Source organism: Bubalus bubalis, chromosome 11 (assembly GCF_019923935.1).
Source record: "Bubalus bubalis isolate 160015118507 breed Murrah chromosome 11, NDDB_SH_1, whole genome shotgun sequence".
NCBI classification, from domain to species: domain Eukaryota; kingdom Metazoa; phylum Chordata; class Mammalia; order Artiodactyla; family Bovidae; genus Bubalus; species Bubalus bubalis.
The window spans coordinates 63,089,940-63,113,791 of record NC_059167.1 but is presented as its reverse complement, the minus strand read 5'-3'; the positions used below and the strand labels follow the sequence as shown (position 1 = coordinate 63,113,791).

General features: G+C 36.2%; 1 protein-coding gene across 1 annotated transcript in view; it reads right to left on the bottom strand.

Moving 5' to 3' along the window:
• The window catches only part of MDGA2 (MAM domain containing glycosylphosphatidylinositol anchor 2), a 912,048-nt gene that overhangs the window by 293,960 nt on the left and 594,236 nt on the right, over nucleotides 1-23,852 (bottom strand). The window lies entirely within an intron of this gene.

Below are 23,852 nucleotides of genomic sequence, written 5' to 3'. Positions count from 1 at the left end.
TTTGGATGTTAGTTCTAAAAGGTCTTGTAGGTCTTCATAGAATTGTTTAACTGTTCAACTGTTCAGCGTTACTGGTTGGGGCATAGACTTGGATTACTGTGATACTGAATGGTTTGCCTTGGAAATGAACAGAGATCATTCTGTCGTTTTTGAGATTGCATCCAAGTACTGCATTTCAGACTCTTTTGTTGACCATGATGGCTACTCCATTTCTTCTGAGGGATTCCTGCCCACAGTAGTAAATATAATGGTCATCTGAGTTAAATTCACCCATTCCAGTCCATTTTAGTTTGCTGATTCCTAGAATGTCGATGTTCACCCTTGCCATCTCCTGTTTGACCACTTCCAATTTGCCTTGATTCATGGACCTGACATTCCAGGTTCCTATGCAATATTGCTCTTTACAGCATCGGACCTTGCTTCTATCACCAGTCACATCCACAACTGGGTATTGTTTTTGCTTTGGCTCCATCCCTTCATTCTTTCTGGAGTTATTTCTCCACTGATCTCCAGTAGCATATTGGGTACCTACTGACCTATGGAGTTCCTCTTTCAGTATCCTATCATTTTGCCTTTTCATACTGTTCATGGGGTTCTCAAGGCAAGAATACTGAAGTGGTTTGCCATTCCCTTCTCCAGTGGATCACATTCCGCCAGTCTTGGGTGGCCCCACAGGGCATGGCTTAGTTTCATTGAGTTAGACAAGGCTGTGGTCCGTGTGATTAGATTGACTAGTTTTCTGGGATTATGGTTTCAGTGTGTCTGCTCTCTGATGCCCTCTCACAACACTTACCGTCTTACTTTGGTTTCTATTACCTTCGACGTGGGGTATCTCTTCTATCATCACTGCTCTTCAAATATATAGTCAGTCTCCTCTGCTACAAACACATCATTGTTAAAACTATACTGAATCAGACTTCCATTTCTGATTTTACTAGGGTCATTTGTAGTTGACCATCACTCCCATGGAGAAAAATTAGAAAAGTCAATAAAAATTCTTAAGTCTTTTTTGAAAGCATCAAATATCAGTTCAGACAACCTGAACCTGAGAAGTCAAAATCCCAGAGAATGAAAAAATCAAAAAAAAAAAAAAAAAAAAAAAAAAGAAAAAATCAAAAAGGTGAGCTAACATACTGCAGCCACTTTTCTTTCAAGTTTTTTTTTTTTTTTTTTTTTTTTTTGCCTGTAGTAGGAGGCTAAAGATCCAAATAAAAAGCTCCAGTGAATAGGATATTTAGTTGAAAACTGTAAAGAGTCATGCCCTAGGAGTGGGGCAAATAGCAGACAGATCATTGCCAACCTAGCCTTCAATCTGGTCATTTCCTAACTGAATTTAGATAATCAAACTATATACTCTCTGCCTGGAAAAAAAACTGAAAATAAATTTTCTGAACAAACACAAGATAATCCTGAGTCATTTTTAACATAGAATAACACACATTCAATAAGAGGATAAGGCTTGTCAAGAGACAGGACAAAGTCAAATAGAAGAATAACAAGAGACCACAGGTAATCAAGACACTGGAGTTCTCAGATAAAAATAATAAAATTGTTATGATTAAAATGTTTAACAAAGTAAAGCACTGGGGAAAGCAAAATGAGAAGATAGGAAGTTTCACCAGATAACTGAAATCTATAAAACTACACCAAATGTAAATTTTACAATGAAAAAATAAAACTATGTAAGAAATTAACTCAGTAAGTGTGCTTTATAATAGATTAGAGACAATAAAATACAGCATTGGTGAACCAGAAGGTGGGGCAATAAGAAATATTGAAGCATAGGTGGAGGAAAAAAGGAGGCAAAGATAGGAAGGAGCATAAAAGAACTATGAAACAGTGAAAGTCTAAATAGAACTGTAAATAAAAGTGTAAATAGAATCAGTGAAGAGGAAACAGAAGTGGAATAAAGAAAACAGACTAAAGTCCAAAGATATAAAATGCTCAGAAAAGTCCAAGCAGGATAAACACAAAATCACATCAAAGTACATATCAGGCAAGCTATTAAAATATCTAAGCAAACAAAAAAAACCCCAAAAGTGTTAGAATTCAGCCATGGGGTGGGAGTGGGAAACTGGAAAAAGAGATACACTCACAAACACTAGAAATAAATCAAATGGAGACTTTTAAAATTTAGTTATATTTCATGGGAAAAGTACATCTACTCCCCATTCCGGAATATACAAGTTCCCTATATTCAAATATCCACAGAAAGACAAATAAAAGAAAAAAAGTGAAAAATGGAAAACAAACAGCAAACAAGAGATAAGTGGCATACTTAATCTCTAACATTTCAATCACCATATTCAATGTTAATGGTATAAATGCATCAACTAAAACACAGATTGGCAGAGTGAATTAAAAAAGAATCCATGACTCAATTATACATTGTCTACAAGAAACTCTCCTCAAATATAATTAAGATTAAAAGTAAAAAGAAAAAGAAAGATACTTAACATTCAAACTTCAACAGCAAGAAAGAGGAGCTATATTAATTAATATCAGATAAGACAGACTTCACAGCAAAGAAAATTGCCAGATTCAGAGAGGGACGTTATATATTGACAATGGGTCAAGTCACCAAAATGATAGAGCAGTTTTAAACATGTATAACTGAAAACAAATAGACAAAAAAACAGGCAGCAAGATAGGTGAAGCAAAAACTGATACAACTGAAAGCAGAAATGGACAAATTTAAAATTGTATATAGAGACTTTGATATCCCTCCTTTAAAACTGATAGACACATAGTAGAAATTAGAGAGTATTTCAAATTTAATAATAATAATTAATATTACATACCAAAGTTTGTGAGACACAGTTATTATTATGTCTAGAAAGAGATGTATAGCTGTAAAAGCCTACACAGAAAATTTTTTAAAGGTTAAAAAGTAATAATCCAGTCAATGCTCTCAGAGATTTAAAATAATTTGCATTTTGAATCTACAAGTTTAGGAGTAATGAAATAAGGATAGAATTTATTATAATACAAAACATATGTACAACAGAGGAAAAATTTTAAAAACCATAAAGGTGCAGAGTTAGTCCTTTACAATAATTAATAACATTGAATGAACTCCAGAAAAACTAATCAATAAAACCAAATAAAGAAGACATAAATTTTCAATATTTTTATTTAATTACAAATTACAAAAGTAGTACGTTGGAACTACTTCATATCTGCCCAAGACAGCAAAATATGTGCATGTCTTCCAACTATACGACTTGAAATAGGTTGTTCTGATGATATATTGGCAAATATTATAAATCAAGTTATTTTTTCTCCCAAAACTGGTTTATCAGCACATCACTAAACCAAAAAAATAAAAAGTAACTACAGTACTTATAACAATTTTATACCAATAAACTCAACAATTTAAATAACACATGTAGGTTCTTAGAAAAACCAATTTTTAAAAAATTGAAATTTAATAGTTCTATATTTACTAAAGAAATTTTGCAGTTGAAAATCTTTGTACAAATCAATCTGCAGGTCCAGACAGTGGCTTCTCCTGAAAATTCTTTCCTAAACCATTAAATAAAAAGTAATACTGCATTTACTTAAACTTAAGTTTTAAAAAAAACTTAAGATAGTGAAAAAGAAAACATGCTTATGGATTTGGTTTTATATATATATATTTTTGTAGTGAAGTGTAATTTACATACAATGAAACACTAACATCTTAAATATACCATCTGATCGATTATAACAGATCTAGACCACTGTGATCTAGTGGGCTTCCCTGGTGGCCGAGACTGGTGGTAAAGAAACTGCAATGCTGGAGACCTGGTTCAATCCCTGGGTTGGGAAGATCTCCTGGGCAAGGGGATGGCTACCCTTTCCAGTGTTGTTGCATGGGAGAATCCCATGGATAGAGGAGCCTGGCAGGCTACAGTCTGTGGGGCAGCAAAGAGCTGGACAACACTGAGCGACTAACACTTTCACTTTCAGACCACTGAAACCCACATTTCCATGATGTAGGAAATCCTATCATCATACAAAGCTCTTCCAAGTCCCATCTTAGTGAATGAGCCCTTCTCAAGAAGCAACCACTAATATAATTTCCATTAAAAAGGATTATTTTGTCTATTCTAGACGTCATATAAATGAAATCATACAATTTTTACTTTTGTACATCTGATTTATTTAACTATGGTTAAATAGAATGGTTGTTATGATCCATCCTATTGTTTCAGGTACCATTATTTTGTTCCATTTTATTGTCAAAAGTATTCAACTATATATATAACTATATAAATAACACAGCCTATTTTCTATCTGTTTTAAAGATGATGGGCATCTGGACTGTTTCTATGTTTTGACTAATATGAAAAAGATGGTATACATTACACACAAGAATTTTATGTATATAATTTAAACTTCTCTTTGAAAAATGCCTAGGAAAAGAATTGCTATATCATAAGGCAAATTATGCTTAACTTTTTAAAACTGCTAATGCTATTCAAGGATTTATTACTTTATGCTCCCACTGGAAGTTTGTAAGTTCCAGGTGCCCCACATTTCCTACAGTTTTTGGTGATGTAAATCATTTTCATGAAGCCATTTTAGTGGGGATCTTGTGGACTTAACTGTTGTTTTAACTGGCATTTCCCTGATGAACAGTGACATTGAGTACTTTCTTATGTGCTTATTAGCCATTCACATACCAGTGTCTGTACAAACCTTTTCTCTATTTTTAAAAATTGGCTTGGTTGTTCTTTTATTACTGAGATGCAAGAGTTATTTATACCATCAGGATATAAGTCATTTGTCATAATATGTGAGAGGGTATTTTCTTCCCATCTCTGGCCTATTTTCTTAGTAGTTTCTTTTGAAGAACAAAAGCTTTTAACTTTCTTAAAATTGAATTTATCCATATGTAATGGCAACTTTTGTTTTTCATAGATTCATTAAGAATATGTCATCAGAGAATAATAATAATTGTACTTCTTCCTTTATAATCCACAGGATTTTCTTTTTCCTCATTTCACTAGTGGAAACTGCAGGAGGTATAATGCTGAATAGCTGTGATGAGAAAGGACATCTTTCTCTCGTCAGTCTTGGGAAGGAAAGTGTTCAGTATTTTACTATTAAGTAGGTTTTTGTTTTTGTGCTTTATCTGATTGACCCCTTCTATTTCTAAAATTGATGTTAAATTGTAACCAATATATTTTTTAAACCGTAGTGGGGCTTCCCAGGTGGCACTAGTGGTAAAGAACCTACTTCCCAATGCAGAAGATATAAGAGATGCTAGTTCATTTCCTGGATCAGGAAGATCTCTGGGAGGAGGGCATGGCAACCACTTCAGTATTCATGCTTGGATAATCAAATGGACAGAGGAGGCTGGTGGTCTATAGTCTATAGGGTCAAAAGAGTCAGACATGGTTGAAGCAACTTAGCACAGGATTTTTACTGTAGTAATTGAAATATTAATATTCTTTTTCTTTTGTAATCTAGTGATTACATTAATTGCTATTTGAATGCTAAACCAACACATTTTTAGATACAATCTACATGATTATTTGTATTATTCTCTTTCTATATTAGTGGAATTGATTTGATAACATTTGTTAGGATTTCTGTGTCTATGATTATAAAGGATATTGGTATAAATTTTCATTCCATGTAATCTATTATCATGCTATTTTGCTACTAAGGTTATGGTGGCCTTGTAGTATAAATCAGAGTTTCTTCTTCCCTTTAATATTACTAATTGTGTTTGTGTGTCTAGGATTGACATTGTTTATTCCAATAGATTTGATAGAGGTTACTAGTGAAGTCATCTGGACATGTTTCTTTTGGAAATTTTGAAATGATGAGTTCATTATCTTTAATTAATATTAAGGTATTCATCTTCAAATTTTTTCTTATGTTTTGATAAACTGTGTTTTTCAGTAAATGTGTTCATTTTACTTGTCAAATATATTTGCATAAAGTTGCTCATAAAACCCTTTCACTGTCCTTTTAAGTTTATAAATTCTTCAGTAATGATACTTCTTTCATACCTGATGTTAGAATTTTTTTTATCATTTTTTTTAATCAGCCCTTTTAGAAATTAACCAACTTTGTTAATGTTATCAAAAACACATTTTTGGATTGTTTAAGTCTCACTGTTGCTTTTGTATATTTCATTGACATGTGTTCTCTTTTATTATTTTCTTCCTCCTGCTTAATGTTTGATTTCTACATGTTCCACATATCCTCATTCACCTATTCTTCTTTTCTTGCATTGTTGGCAATAATTCAATTATTTTTATGGCATTTAGAACTCATTAAAAGTTCTTGGCCAGCTATGAACAGAACAGTATCATTAAATTGTCTGAATCATGGAAAAAGACCCTGATGCTTGTAAAGATTGAGGGCAGGAGGCGAAGGGGGCAACAGAGGATAAAATGGTTGGATGGCATCACCAACTCAATGGACATGAATTTGAGCAAACCCCAGGAGATAGTAAAGGACATAGAAGCCTGGTGTGCTGCAGTTCATGTTGTTACAAAGAGTTGGACATGACTTAATGACTGAACAATAAAAACAACAAGCCTGTATTTAATGATTTGATTCTTAAAACTTTCCCTTTGGCATTGCAAAAGGGAGAAGGGTACATAATATTCTACTGCTATTAAACATGCAATTTCAACATTTTTGGCAATGAAATAAATCAAGAAATATATATATATATATAAAGAAGTATAACTTTCATTATTTGAAGCCAATGAGATTATGTACAGAGAAAATTCAAGAGACTCTAAGATAATTATTAAAATCAATAACTGAATTTAGCAAGGTTGATATACAAAGTCATTTGCATCAAAACAAATAGGAAATAAATACATTAAAATAGGTAGGAAATAAAACTTTAAAAATGATACTATTTACAATGCCAAGAATAAAAACAACAAAATTCTCAAATACTCAGAATGAATCTAATAAAAGATGTTTAAGATCACTCTGTTGAAGATCACAAACTGTTGTGAAAGAAATTAAAGAAGACAAATAAATGGAGGGATAGAAAATGCCAATAATTGGATGATTTGCAGATTCAATTCAGTCCAAATAAAAATTTCAGGTTTTTTTAGGAGTCCAAGTAGAAATTGATAAACTGCTCATAAAATGTATATAGAAACACATGGGGCCAAGACCAACCAAGGCAACATTGAAAAAGGAAAAAGAAAAAATCCTTGCTCTACCAGATTCCATACAATTTTATAGTAATTGAGACATAGTAGTATTAACACAGGGATAAACAAAGACAAATGGAAGAGAAATGAATCCAGAAATAGATTCACATGTATTTGATCCTTTAATTTATGACAAATGTGATGAGGCAGTGTAATGGGAAGTAATGGTAAATTTTATCGGTGGTAATGATTTAACTAGATATGCAAATTAAAAACCAAAACATTATCTTTAGTCCTACCTCAAACTACATAGAAAAGTCAATTTCAAATGAATTACACATCAAATATTTAGGTAACATAATGAAACATTTAGCAGGACACATAAGAGAATATTTTTATTATTTAGGTTTAAGACAATTTTTCTTAAAAAGAATAAAAAAGATTTCTTAAATTCCTTTTTTTTTTGGGGGGGGGATAGTTTAGGCTGCATCAAAATGGAGGATTTTCCTATTCATTATAGAATGGCATTAAGACTGTGAGAAGGTAAGCCACACAGTAGAAGAAAAATTTTAATAAATATATTAAATAAATGACATATCAAATACATAAAGGACTCTACAAATGTAGAAGAGTAAAACACAAAACATGGGAAGTGGGCCAAGACTTGAACAGGTGATTGCCAAAAACAGATAATCGAGTGGTCAAAATCTTTTGAAAATTTACTCATTTCACAAATCATAAGATAAATGCAATTTAAAATCATACTATGATTCCATGACACCAATTAGCATGTGTAAAATGAAAAATACATATGACATTAAGTGCTGACAAGAACATGGAACAAATGGAATGCTTGCAGAAGTGTAAATTGGAAAATTGTTTGGTATTAGATATCAACATCTTCTTATCCTATGGTTATTAGGTACATATGTGATAGAAGGGGCTTCCCTAGTGGCTCATCAGTAAAGAAATCTGTGTGCAATGCAGGAGCTGCAGGAGAGGCGGGTTTGATCTCTGGGTTGGGAAGATTCCCTGGAAGAGGGCATGGCAACCCACTCCAGTATATTCTTGCCTGGAGGATTCATGGACAGAGGAAACTGGTGGGCTACAGTCCACAGGGTCACAAATAGTCGGACGTGACGGAAGAGACTTCTCATGCATGCATCTAATAGAAATATGTTCACCAAAAGACTGGTCCAAAAGTACTGAGAGCAGAATTTTTTCACACAATGGTCTCAAACTGGAAACAACTCAAAAATTCATAGCCAAATAATAATTTTGTTCTATGCATACAATGGTATATTATACTAAAATTTTAAAAGATCTTGCTATACATAACAGCATATGAATATCACAAACATAATATTGGGACAGAAATCTAGAAATAAGTTGTATTGTATATAATTCTATTAAAACAGCAAAACTAGTATAGGACGTTCAAAGTCAAAAGTCACATTTTAGTGAGGCTGTAAAAGAGTGGCAAGGGAGAAGCCTCCTGAGAGCTGCTGCTGCTGCTGCTGCTAAGTCACTTCGGTCGTGTCCGACTCTGCGCAACCCCATAGACGGCAGCCCACCAGGCTCCCCCATCCCTGGGATTCTCCAGGCAAGAACACTGGAGTGGGTTGCCATTTCCTTCTTCAATGCATGAAAGTGAAATGTGAAAGTGAAATTGCTCAGTCGTGTCCAACTCTTAGCAACCCCATGGACTGCAGCCTACCAGGCTCTTCCATCCATGGGATTTTCCAGGCAGGAGTACTGGAGTGGGGTGCCATTGCCTTCTCCATCCTGAGAGCTATTAACATTAATTCTCTGCTTCTCAATCACGGTGCTACAGACACAGATGTGTCCACTTTGTAAAAGTCCAATAAGGTATATACTTACATGCTGATGATTTCTGTTACACTTCTTAAAATAGTCATATTTTATATTACATTTTTAAGATAGTGTTTTAATATACCCAAATTATATTATTGCCAGGCAAGAGGATACTGTGTGACAATAATATATTAAAACTAATAACAAAAGCACAGGGACACCAAGTCTAGATTACCATTACTGTGAGTGGAAAAAAAGATGAAATTTTGTTATGAAGTGAACATCATTTCTCTGAGCACTCACGCCAAATAACTTCTAAATTAACAGACCAACTGCAATCAGTTACATGCCTCACTTTTCAGGTTTTCCTACTTCCGTCAGAATAAATTAATAGTCAATGTGAAATGAAATGAAATGTGCCACGGTAGAAACAGTCCTTCAAATTAAGTTTCAGTAAAGACAGTCAGTATTTAACCCATAGTGTATGAAGATAAGCCCTTTTGACCACATATGCACTCTCTATTTCCCACACACATATACACACACGAACAAGATAAATTAGGAGAAAAGTTAGAATGATTGATAAAAGCTACAGAAATATCTATTTTTTATTTTCCATCACCTTACTTTCATGCCTTGGATAATCTGACAGGTTATCTTCTAGTGCTACGGGAAACATGGAGATTGTATAGGATGTAAGAGCACCATACATGAAAAAAATTGTGTTTATTTGGCTGTGTTCATTGACTCTGTGGGCTTAATGGATGACCTGGGAGAGGCAGCACATCTTAGTACATTAATATTTACTACTAGAGTAAATATTACATTTCAAAATTAGGAAGCACATGGAAAAATTTTAACAAATGAAGTGAGACATGTTGGCAAATGGAGTATAGAGCTTCAGAGGAATGAGTCTAAGATACTGAGTAGGTAAACAATTGAGACTCACAGAGAAAGATCATTATAACCCAGGAGACAGGAGCTCATAAATACGGACCACAGAGAAGAGACATTGCTCAAAGGTGAGGGACAGGGAGGCCTGGCATGATGCAGTCCATGGGGTTGTACAGAGTCGGACACAACTGAGTGACTGAACAACAACAAAAGCTGGGCTACTTGATACATTTTTCCAAGATGCAGAGAAACAAGCAAGTCAGGTTAAGAACAACTGACAGCTGAAATTCTAAGAAATGTGTCAAGAATGATTAAAATCTGACATCAATGTTGTGTCAAAATGTACAGTGTTTTTGGAAATTAACTATGTGTGTGTGCCCACATCAGTGTATAGCTTTGTGACTCTTTCTAGCTGGCTATAAGGGAAACCTTTACCTAGGCCAGATTTTCTCAATAACATCACTATTTACACTTTGGACCAGGTATTTTTTAATATGAAGGTTGCCCAGTATATCGAATAGTATTTAACAGCATCCCTGGCCTCTACCCTTTAGACGTCAGTGGCACATCACACTCCTCATCATAACAATAAAAAATGTCTCATGCTAAGTCACTTCAGCCATGTCTGACTTTTTGCGACCCTATGGACTGTAGCTCACCAGGCTCCAATGTTTATAGGATTCTCCAGGCAAGAATACTGGAGTGGGTTGTCATTTCCTCCTCTAGGAGATTTTCCCCTAACAATCTAACCGATGTCTGTTATCTCCTACATGGGCTGGTAGGCTAGGGCTACCTGAGAAGCCCCAAATGACTCAGTACATTGACAAATGTCCTCTAAAGAAATACTGCCCCCAACTGAGAACCACTGATCTATGCAGATAAATAAAATGCTACTCTCTTCTATCTGATTTTTTGCAATGGGCTCACATCATCCACTCAATGATGGCTTAAACTTGAATGTGAATTGTGTTATCCCTGTGCATATTAACTAAATAACTGCATGTGGGGCAGAAATGATAGAAAGAATCATGGGAAGACCAATCCTAATGTTTCCATGACTGAAAAAGTTCTCTAATTAGAAAATAAGTAGCTGGTTTTTTTCATTAGCTTTTAAAAGTATTTTCCTACTTTTTGGATTTTGGATATTAATTAACTAGTTTTGGAATGAATTTATGAACTTTACACAGATAAATTTTCTCTTACTTATCACTCATATTTGATTGATTTTAACAGATACATTTTCGCTAAGAAGGATTGGAGCAACTGCATTGATTTCCACACACACAGAATTTTCAGATAACTATATTTGCTGAGACAATAAGATTTAAAAAAAGAAGAAATATAAAAGATTCTTTGAAAGCTAAAATTAAGAAATCATCTTATCAAGTCCAGATGAGTTATAATACACGAATTAGGTTGATTATCTCTATTTAGAGATGTCCTGAAGCATTTAGCAAAGGCACTAGTGTTAGAAAAATATTGGATGGAAACCAAGCAGAAACAGAAAACACAAACAGAAAACAGTAAACATAAAATTGACTAATTCAATAAGATTTTTATATAAAATCTTATGCAACTCAAGAATGCAAAATATTAACTTTTAGGCATTATTTCAAAATTGCAAAATAAAATGCATCAGATCAGATCAGATCAGATCAGTCGCTCAGTCGTGTCCGACTCTTTGCGACCCCATGAATCACAGCACGCCAGGCCTCCCTGTCCATCACCAACTCCCGGAGTTCACTCAGACTCACGTCCATCGAGTCAGTGATGCCATCCAGCCATCTCATCCTCTGTCATCCCCTTCTCCTCCTTCCCCCAATCCCTCCCAGCATCAGAGTCTTTTCCAATGAGTCAACTCTTCACATGAGGTGGCCAAAGTACTGGAGTTTCAGCTTTAGCATCATTCCTTCCAAAGAAATCCCAGGGCTGATCTCCTTCAGAATGGACTGGTTGGATCTCCTTGCAGTCCAAGGGACTCTCAAGAGTCTTCTCCAACACCACAGTTCAAAAGCATAAATTCTTCGGTGCTCAGCCTTCTTCACAGTCCAACTCTTACATCCATACATGCCCACAGGAAAAACCATAGCCTTGACTAGATGAACCTTTGTTGGCAAAGTAATGTCTCTGCTTTTGAATATGCTATCTATGTTGGTCATAACTTTCCTTCCAAGGAGTAAGCGTCTTGTTACCTAATTTCTGAAAATATTTACTATCAAATATGAAAGTTAAGCACAGTTATTTTTCTTTTAAAAAGCTATTAATAGTTTCTGATATTTCATAAATAAGAAAATGGAGAAAGTTCAAAAAGTTACTTAACATCAATATTCTGAGCAAAAAAGGAAAGAGGAACTTCATTTCTACATAGGAAAGGATTCTCACTTTTCAAAGACCTTCTCAAATGCCACCTTCCTGGGAATTTTCCTCTGTCTTTCTAATCAGAATTAACTGTTTCTTCACCTGAGCTTACAACAGCACATTGCCTATTCTACTGTGAAGTTGTGATCTTCCTCACAGTCTATGGAGTGAGTTGCCCTGCTGATTGTCTCCCTGTAAGTTTAAGAACTCGAGGGGCTCAGGGACTGTACTCATTCCTTTTCTGTCCCTTACAGCAACTGATACAGATCTAGTGTGGAAAAGAAATCTTTTAAACATCTACTGAAAGTACCATTTGCATTTATCTTCCTGGTTTAACATTCTAAGGTAAGAAACTAAAACAAATTTTTTTAAAAATAATTTAGTTTGAAAGTTCAATGCTTTTTAATAATCATATCTGTACAACTATGTATTTGTAATCACATATTTGTATGAGCAAATTTGTAAACAAAAATAAAGTGTGATTAAGTCAGATTTCATTCCAATCCCAAAGAAAGGCAATGCCAAAGAATGTTCAAACTACCACAAATTGCACTCATCTCACTTGCTAGCACATGAATGCTCAAAATTCTCCAAGCCAGGCTTCAATAGTATATGAACCACGAACTTCCAGATGTTCAAGCTGTATTTAGAAGAGCCAGAAGAACAAGAGATCAAATTGCCAACACTGGTTGGATCTTCAAAAACGCAAGAGAGTTTCAGAAAAACATCTACTTCTGCTTTATTGATTACACCAAAGCCTTTGACTGTGTGGATCACAACAAACTCTGGAAAATTCTTCAAGATATGGGGATACCACACCACCTTACCTGCCTCCTGAGAAATGTGTATGCAGGTAAGAAGCAACAGTTAGAACTGGACATGGAACAACAGACTAGTTCCAAATTGGGAAAGAAGTACATCAAGGCTATATATTGCCACACTGCTTATTTAAGTTATATGCAGAGTATATCATATGAAATGCCAGGCTGGATGAAGCACAAGCTGGAATCAAGATTGCTGGGAGAAACATCAATAACCTCAAATATGCAGATGACATCACCCTTATGGCAGAAAGTGAAAAAGAACTAAAGAGCCTCTTGATGAAAGTGAAAGAGGAGAATGAAAAAGTTGGCTTAAAACTCAACATTCATAAAACTAAGATCATGGCATCTGGTCCCAACACCTCATGGCCAAATATGGGGAAACAATGGAAACAGTGACAGACTTTTTTGGGCTCGAAAATCACTGCAGATGGTGATTGCAGCCATGAAATTAAAAGACACTTGCTCTTTGGAAGAAAAGCTAAGACCAACCTAGATAGCATATTCAAAAGCAGATATTTTTTTTGCCAACTAGACCAAGAAAGGTTGGTCCAGTCAAAGCTATGGTTTTTCCAGTGGTCATGTATGGATGTGAGAGTTGGACTATGAAGAAAGCTGAGTGCCGAATAATTGATGCCTTGAAATCTGGCATTGGACAAGACTCTTGAGAGTCCCTTGGACTTCAAGGAGATCCAACCAGTCCATCCTAAAAGAAATCAGTCCTGAATATTCATTGGAAGGACTGATGCTGATTCTAAAACTCCAATACTTTGGCCACCTGATGCAAAGAACTGACTCATTGGAAAAGATCCTGATGCTGGGAAAGATTGAAAGCAGGAGGAGAAGGGATGACAGAGGATGAGATGGTTGGATGGCATCAACAACTTGATTAATATGAGTTTGAGCAAGCTCTGAGAGTTGGTGATGGACAAAGAAGCCTTGTGTGCTGCAGTACATGGGGTCACAAAGGGTCGGACAAGACTGAGCAACTGAACTGAACTGAAGTCACAAATGGGCATAGGTCCTGGTATGTTTTGATAGTGTAGAATCATAGACTTTTAGTGCAAAAAGTACTTGAAAATTAGGAACTGCAATTTCTTGCTGTAGAGGAAAGTAAGCAGAAGCCTCTTTATTCATAATCTGGGAGCTAATTTAAAGGAAGCCATGTCCATATCATAGGTCTTTTTTCCTGCTATACTTTACTGTCTGCAGACTGTTTAATCCATATAGACTAAGAGTGGTGAGACAGTAGGCCTGGGAAATAAGTACCTCCCATAACAACAGGATAAAAAATCTGAATCAGGATTTTTCAAATTAATATCATTGTTTTGGTTCTATTTTACAACTGTAGGATATCCAAAAATGAAACAAACAAAAAGATATATAAATGCCTTCAAAGAAACAGAAGAAATTTAAAAGTAATGTACTTGAATAAGCTTCTTTTTTTCTGGCTGTTAAAAACTGATTGACATTTAAAGCACTACTACCAAGTAATGCATCTCCTTTTGACTAAAGTACATGTGACAGATTCCAACTACTAAGTGGGACAATCTAAGTTTTAATAAAATAAGATGTATGACTAAGCTGTCTGTATATAATTATATAAAATTAATTATAAGATTATACAATATCCAGATAAGCTTTTTACATGAAATTGTATTTTATAATTCCTCCTGTGTTATTTCAACAAACAAAGGAAGTTAGATTTATTTCATTTGTAAGAGAAAAGTGAGTTATCTATATTCAGATGAGAACTACCAAATTGGTAATTTTTACATTTTGTATAGCCCTGATTAATTTTTAAAAAGATAATAATGAAACAATTTCAGAGCTACACAACATAATACACTAAAATTCTCTATGGCGTTTTGGGGAGATGTAATTACTACAGAATATTAAATTGGGAAAATAGAAATAGAGCATTTAATCTACATGAGTAATTGGGACACCTGCACACAGCAAACAGTTTAGCTGTTGGAGAATGTTAAAGGATTAGGTTTTTTTTTTTTTATTTCAGCTATTATCATTACAGTTTTTATTATTGAAAGATTATGGAAGAAAACTATTGATGACTGGAAATTTAATTCGATTAATCTAAATGCTTGGGAGGAACTGGGCTCACCCTGTAATTGGTAATTTCACAAGTAATTTACATTTAGAAACACACTGGGAGCTAAATAAGATCAAATCTTTCTGGAAAATTGACCATCAACTCTGAATTTCTGATCAAGGGGAACACATGTATACCTGTGGCGGATTCATTTTGATATTTGGCAAAACTAATACAATTATGTAAAGTTTAAAAATAAAATTAAATTAAAAAAAATAAATAAAATAAATAAAATTAAAAAAAAATAGCTTATAGATATATACCTTTCAGCAAAAACAATGAGCACACTTTATAGTTCTTGTTTTGTTCCTTGTTTATACTAGATGTCTTATTTGTGCAGCTATTTTGTATCTTTGTCTTTCATAATTCAATTGATCTCTTATCATTAATAGAAATTATTTAACAATTTTGTACAATAATCTGTAAAAGTACAATAATCTGCCAATAAAAGTAGCAGAGTCTTGCTCAGTCCTTCAAATGTAATATTATTTAGAAAAATCCTAAACTACAAACAGTATGTTGGTTAGAACTTGAAGTATGCCCACCATCACTGGAGAAAAAATACTGATTAACAAAAACATGGGATTTCCTCCAATCAAAAATGATTGTATATAGGGGAGGGAAATAGTGTAATGGGAAGGACTATACAGTGTTGGGGATCTTTTTCTAATGTGTATAAAAATGTATTCAATTTACAACCCAGAAAGAATTCTTAGTAAGTTTTTGGTAAGGCAAGGGTAGAGGAAAATAAAAGGACATTAGTCAGTTCAATCTGGGGACAGGGGGAGGAGTTATACATTTTAAAAAACTTGGCTGAATTTTGAAAGGCGTTATGGTACGTTGGTTAAGACGGTGGCCCTTGAGCCATACTATGTGGGCTTTGAAACTCAGCTTCACTGATTAAATAAGGCTTGTACTTGGGCAAAGTTATTTCACTGCTTACTCCAGTTTTATTATTCTTTAAAATAGGGATAATAATATTTTTTACTTCATGAACATTTCAGAATTATCAAAAACTTCTTGTATATGGTGTACCTGGTAGCCTAGTACATGATGAATGCTCAAAACGATAAAATTACTGTTTCTTAAACAGAACCAGCATACTCAAAAAACTAATATTTTTTTAATAGAATTTTATAATTATAAGATTTTTTCGGTAATAATCCTAAAGATCATTTGGCAATATTAGCAGTGCTAATATTTGATATATTACCACTAAATGAGTTCTGAACAAATATGTTTAATATAAAAACTCAAGTTTTTAAAGATCTTAGTCCTTTCATGTGGATATACTAGAATTAGGTAAATCTATGCTTTTCAGAGCAGAGGTTATGATATTCCTGGAGGTTACAGTATATTTTTGTTCAGTTAGGAAAGTGTAAATTCATGCTTTGCTGAATACATATTGACTTCTTCCATAAAAGTTAAATCTATTTCAATATTGACCAAATGTTTCCTCCATATTAGGAATCTAAGATCATAGCCAACAAAGGTAAACTGGAGAAATTCTACAATTCAAAGAGGACATCTGTTCAGGACATCAATTTTGCAGAAGCCATGGTTCAACATAGGAGTTGATGAAATTAAGGAGGAAAGGGGAAAGACAGAGGCATAAACGTGCACTGAGGCAGCTTAGGAGGATGAATGAAGAATATGGCTTGTTGTGGTGGCTCTAAGACACACCTGCAGACTCTCTGCCTCATATCCCTCCAAAAGGTGAAAATATTTGATCTCCTCTTGGAACCAGGCCAATCTCTGGCACTGAGCTGATGAATAGACAATAGTAGTAATGATACTACATGACTTAAAAGGATAGAAACACCCCAGTCTGGGACTCTGTACAAGTCTGGGACCTTGAGGCTGCCAGGTGGAGAAACCATGCAAAGAGGCTATTGAAAATGAATGAGAGGAATGAGAGACCAATAGATGAGAGACAAGAGAGACTGACCTAAGGAGCCCAGCTGTTTAAACTTTCTGGTCCAGAAACCAGACATTTGATTGGAAAAGTTTTGAGGATGATGCCAGACCCATTATCTTCTGAGTGCAATTAAATGAGACCCTGGATGGCTCAGTGGTAAAGAATTCACCAATGCAAAAACCACAGGAGATACATTGTTGATCCCTGGGTTGGAAGATCCCTTGGAGATGGGCATGGCAATCCAGTATTCTTGCCTGGATAATCCCATGAACAGAGGAGCCTGGAGGGCTACACACCATGCATGGGGTTGCAGAGTCAGACACGACTGAGCATACACACACACAGTACTAGATATTTTAGCTAAGTTTGCCAACCCCCAGATTTGTGAGTAAATAAATAAATTATATCATTTCAAGCTATTGTTTTGTAGTGGCTTATTACACAGCAATGGATAATTAGGACAATGTGGCCTTTCAAATGAGTAGTCATCACATAAATGTTTAATATGATTTAACATGTTGTAGAATTTCATAATTTTCTTTGATATTATTTGTTATATACTCAAGAGTATCAACAGGCAATAGAAATCCAGAAGAAATCATAAAAAATGATGAATTTATTCAACATTTATTTATGAGAATCTACTATATGATGAGCAATTTTTTAAACTCCAGGTATATGTCATTGATAAACCTGAGAAATAGATAATTTCTTTCTTCCTGTATACAGTGCCATGAAATAGACAGACAGTAAGTTGTTTAAATGTATAAAATAACTCCAGGCATTTATGTGATAAGAAGAAAGAATAGATCATTCAGTGGATTAAGGGTTGATTATCTAAGATAGGGGAGTCAGGGGAGATATTTCTCTGAAGATGGTATTTGAAAATTAACATCCCAGGCTGAAAGAACAGCAAATGTTTAAGTCCCAAGTTGTGAAGAAGAACAAGACTAATGTATCTAAAGCAGAGTAAAGAAGAGAGTGACATGAAATGACCAAGCAAGGAATGTGAATTCCATTTTAGGTAAGTGGGAAGCCATGGGAGACCCGATCAGGAGAATGAGATAGCTCTCGAATGAGTGTAACAGAGATAGTTTGCAGTTGACCAAAACCCATGCCCTCTTACACCTGGCACCCAATGGTGTGACCATGTACCAACAGAACAGACTATGTAGCCAACAGAATGTGATTGGAACTAATACATATGCGACAGATAGAAGTCTTCCATGTGTGCTCATTCAAACTCCTTCCCACTTCCAGCTGACAGGGATGGAGGCAATACTCAGAGCAATCTTAGAAGCCATAGATTGAAGATGACAGAAACGTCATCACCCTAGGTGCCTAATGACTGCATGAAACAGACTCTCTACTCCTACATGCACCCATTTCACACACCAATCCCATATACAATGCCACTGCCAACATAATCAACTAGGGAACATCTTAAAGACTTCCATGATAAAAACTAGAAGATTTTTGTTTTGGATAATTACATGTATGGGTCTATTTGTTATCTTAGCCTCTTGTTATTGTTTAGTCCCTAAGTCATGTCCAACTCTTTTGCGATGCCATGGACTGTATCCCGACAGCGTCCTCTGTCCATGGGATTTCCCAGGCATGAAGACTGGAGTGGGTTGCCATTTCCTTCTCCAGGGGATCTTCCTGACCCAGGGATTGAACCTGCATCTCCTACAATGCAGGCAAATTCTTTACCACTGAACCACCAGCGAAGCCTTGTCTACCTTATATAACTCAGCCTGCTGCTGCTGCTGCTGCTGCTAAGTCGCATCGGTCGTGTCCGACTCTGTACGACCCCATAGACGGCAGCCTACCAGGCTCCACCGTCCCTAGGATTCTCCAGGCAAGAACACTGGAGTGGGTTGCCATTTCTTTCTCCAATGCATGAAAGTGAAAAGTGAAAGTGAATTTGCTCAGTCCTGTCCGACTCTTAGCGATGCCATGGACTGCAGCCTACCAGGCTCCTCCATCCATGGGATTTTCCAGGCAAGAGTACTGGAGTGAGTTACCATTGCCTTCTCCAATAACTCAGCCTAGTCCACCTTATATAATATAGTGGATAAACAGCCTCTTCTAAAACAGAGGCTGAACTAGAAACAAGATTAATAAAAAGACTATTTTAATCAATGAGGGGAAACATGCTGATAGCTTACACAAGAGTGGCAACAGTGAACTTGGCAAGACATGGTCCCATTCAGAATATAGTTCTAAGATAGAATCAAAAGGATTTACTGATGATCACATAAAAACATCAGCTAGAAATTCTGAAAATTCTTATAATCCTTCTATATTCTTGTGAAACCAGATAATAGAATAGACTTTTCCTGATTCACTCTTGACAGAGAACAAAATCCACAGAATTTCACAATGAGTATAAGGCAAATCTCCTTCTTATGCAGAATTTTCAAAAGTGAAAGGAACTCCATTCTATGATTCTAGGGATTTATAGCTAATTAAGCACAGAGATGGGGAAACAGTGGAAACAGTGTCAGGCTTTATTTTTGGGCTCCAAAATCACTGCAGATGGTGGCTGCAGCCATGAAATTAAAAGACGCTTACTCCTTGGAAGGAAAGTTATGACCAAGATAGACAGCATATACAAAAGCAGAGACATTACTTTGCCAACAAAGGTCTGTCTACTCAAGGCTATGGTTTTTCCAGTAGTCATGTATGGATGTGAGAGTTGGACTGTGAGGAAAGCGCAGTGCTGAAGAATTAATGCTTTTGAACTGTGGTGTTGGAGAAGACTCTTGAGAGTCCCTTGGACTGCAAGGAGATCCAACCAGTCCCATTCTAAAGGAGATCAGCCCTGGGATTTCTTTGGAAGGAATGATCCTAAAGCTGAAACTCCAGTACTTTGGCCACCTGATGCGAAGAGTTGACTCATTGGAAAAGACTCTGATGCTGGGAGGGATTGGGGGCAGGAGCAGAAGGGGACGACAGAGGATGAGATGGCTGGATGGCATCACCGACTCAATGGACGTGAGTCTGTGAACTCCAGGAGTTGGTGATGGACAGGGAGGCCTGGCATGCTGCAACTCATGGGGTCACAAGGAGTCGGACACGACTGAGTGACTGAACTGAACTGAACTGAAGCACAGAGAAAAGTATCAAAGATGAAAGTTGACTGGACACATATCTTTGAATAAAACTGTGAGATGACGCTTCTCAGGCTGAAGGCAGCCGGGAGCCTATTTCATCTCAGGCCTATTTAGGGGCATTTCATAGGACCAGCCAAAGCACTGAAATATTTTCGCTGAAATGATGCCTGGACATATCTGAGGAAATCAAAACCTGTGTGGCCATAGGCTAGAGTTGCTACCCTGGAATCTCTGTGCTCTCGCAGCATTTATTGGTAAGCACTTCTGCCTACAGCGGTGAGTCACACAGGGAGGAGAGGCAATATGGGCTTCTTGTCTTGGGCTCTTGTTGAACTGGCTGCCTCGAGGAGAGAGAAGCCTTCAGCAGACAGGCAGGAGGGATAAGGTACAAAATGCTCAAGGAATATGGCACAGTGATGGTCTTGGGACAATGCATGACTAGAGATCTCTCCTTGGGACACACATTTGTGTATTTCTTCTAATTTGTGGTCATTTAGTCACTAAATGAGTGTCATTTAGTCATTAAAGTCATGTTCAACTCTTTTGCACCCCCATGAACTGTAGGACTTCCCATATGGCTCATTGGGTAAAAGAATCTACCTGCAATGCAGGAGATGCAGGCAGATGTGGGTTTAAACACTGGGGTGGGAATATACCCTGGAGGAGGGCATGGCAACCCACTCCAGTATTCTTGCCTGGAGAATCCCATGGACAGAGGAGCCTGGTGGGCTACAGTCTACAGGATTACAAAGTTGGACATGACTGAAGTGACTGAGCCTGCATGGACTGTAGCCCACCAGGTCCTTCTGTCCAGATTTCCTAGGCAAGAATGGGTTTAACATTTCCTTCTGCAGGGGATCTTCCTGACCCAGGGATTGAACCTATATCTCCTGCGTTGGCAGGCAGATTCTTTACCACTGAGCCATCATGGAAGAGTCCATTAATGTGCCACAGAAGAAAAACAAAATTATATTGAGAAATCTTCCTACCCTACCCCAAGCCAGGAATATCAGGATCTGGCTATCAGTTCAGGGACAGGTTGGTAGAGAGAAGGGCAGAGGATAAATAGACAAACAATTAGAAGCCAACCAGACTAGTCCCCTGTTCCCTTGCCCACTGAAGGTCTCCAGCCCAAAGTTGCCCCAAGCTGTGCAGGAGAGAAAACTTTCCATTACATCAGGTTCAGTTCATTTTAGTTCAGTCACTCATTCATGTCCCACTCTTTGCGACTCCATGAACTGCAGCACGCCAGGCCTCCCTGTCCATCACCAACTCCCGGAGTTCACCCAAACTCATGTCCATTGAGTCAGTGATGCCATCCAGCCAACTCATCCTCTGTCGACCCCTTCTCCTCCTGCCCCCAATCCCTCCCAGCATCAGAGTCTTTTCCAATGAGTCAACTCTTCGCATCAGGTGGCCAAAGTACTGGAGTTTCAGCTTTAGGATCATTCCTTCCAAAGAACATCCAGGACTGATCTCCTTTAGGGTTTGTATTACTATTTTGCAGCATGCATACAAAACTCTGAACTAAATGTATGACTGTTATTTGAATGCACTGCAGGACTCTATTTCTAAAAATGAACCAAAGGTCCATGGGATCTGCCTGACTTTTTTTTTTCTGAAGCAGGGCAAGATTCAGCCACTGAACAAAAATTTTAAAAACTGCAGGACACTAAAATATAGTAATGTCTTGATCATGTTATGAACCATGCTTGCTCAACACAGTGGCTCATTCAATTCATAACAGAAGAGAAATGTGGGCATTTCTAAATACAGTGACTCACAACAACAGAGGACTTTGGGTGGGAAAGTGGGAACAGAGCTCAGCTCACCAACAGGTACCTAGGACAACAGCATAATTTTCTAATCAAATGTATGAAGGAACTTCTCTTCTGACTTGGGAGAAATGTAGCTTAATCACTATAATCTCTTAAAAGATCATAAGAAAAGAATTGCGGCTCTGTTTCTGAATGTCCAACAAAACATTAAAACCTATGAGATTCCTCTTATGGAGGAATCTATCTACATAGATGGTTAACTACATTATTTAAAGTGTTTTCTATTTTTAAAAAAGCAAATGACACATTCAGAAATGTTTCTAGAATTTATTTTTTCCTGTCTGCTCCCTACAATTTTATTTTGTCCATGGATATTCTCAAATGATAGTGGAAACTCTATGCATAGACTATCCTCATGCTTGCTTAGAAAACCTGGTCTGTGGCTCTTGATTTAATTATGGAAAGGAATGGGGGAAAATGAACCCAGAGTTCTATTTTTGTGTATCCATGACACAGTTAATCTAAGATATGGCAGAGTTCTACAAATTCAAAAGACTTGAAAATAATTTATTTGCTATAATAAGAAGAAAACCATTTTTTCTTTAACTGAATTCTTGCCCTTTGTGGCAGAAATCAAATGCCTCATATTACTGTAGCAGTTTTTCTCCTCACAATTTAATCTAGGACTTGTTAACCAAGGCTATTTCTATATTCAGCAAGATTACATACAAACTCAATTTTATAAATTATGTGAATGCTACTGCTGAGAAATTCTACTGGTAGTATGACTATGCAAATTGACACCAGGTAAATTAAAGGCATAAAAGAGAATTTATAAATTGAAGAAATACATTATAAGGGTTTATTTATTTTAGGTCATTCATGTCAAAGCTGAAAACTATCTTTAGTAAGAACACAGATGAAAACTGCTAGATGGGCTAGGAAGAAGCAAATCATTCTAGGAGTAGATATTTGCTGTGAATTGACTGAGTTCCTTATGGAGGGTCCCTGAGCAACACCACTATGCTGGACACTTTGCCACATATGCAGGAATTCAATACAGTTGCAGATGACTCTATGATTGAACTAGATTTAGAAATTGAAATGACCATAGTCACGAAAGATTGATATGAAAACTGACTTAGAAGTTGGGCTGGTTCTGTGTCTGAAGTTTTAGGAACAATTTAATCAAACTGATTTTCCTTGTTATACATGCTAATGGCTGATATATGGTTTATATGGTTTAAAAGCAAACCTAAGTATGAACAATACTTCTTTCAGTAACATTCGGTTTCATAAGACAACATTGCAGTAGCTGAATAGGCATGAAGTTTTATTTTATAATGATCCTAAGATAATGGTCTATTTGACAATTACTAAGTACAATCGCTAAATACATATTGTATGAGTACAATTTTGTGGCAGATAATGCAGTATCTGCAGTGTCTTGGTTTACATTGTAACATCTTGTGGTATTTTGAATGGAGTGTATTTTTAACCAAATAGTATATTTCTGATAGTTTAGATGGTAACAGATAACTATAGTCACTAAAACTACTAGTCTATGTTCACAAAATCACAAGTGTTTATCTCAATATACCCAATTATATTTTGTTATCATAATCTTCCATCAGGAGAAATTTTCATTTGTCTACTAGAAGAGGCCCATATGGATATCTATTTTAACTTTAGAGGCGCAGGTATCCATCCTCAATCCTGAAGCCAGAGCCAAGCCGGTGAAGTGAGACAAGAAGCATGCGCTCCTCGCACAGTGACTTTACCTTCTCTGAAATGGGAAGTTAGCATCTCCTCCACATGCAGCGCCAGTGTACCAGCTATAGAAATCACTGCTATTGACGTAGTGGTACGTAAGCAGTAGGTCACCACCTACTTTTTACATCAATTGCTCAAATAAACTTTA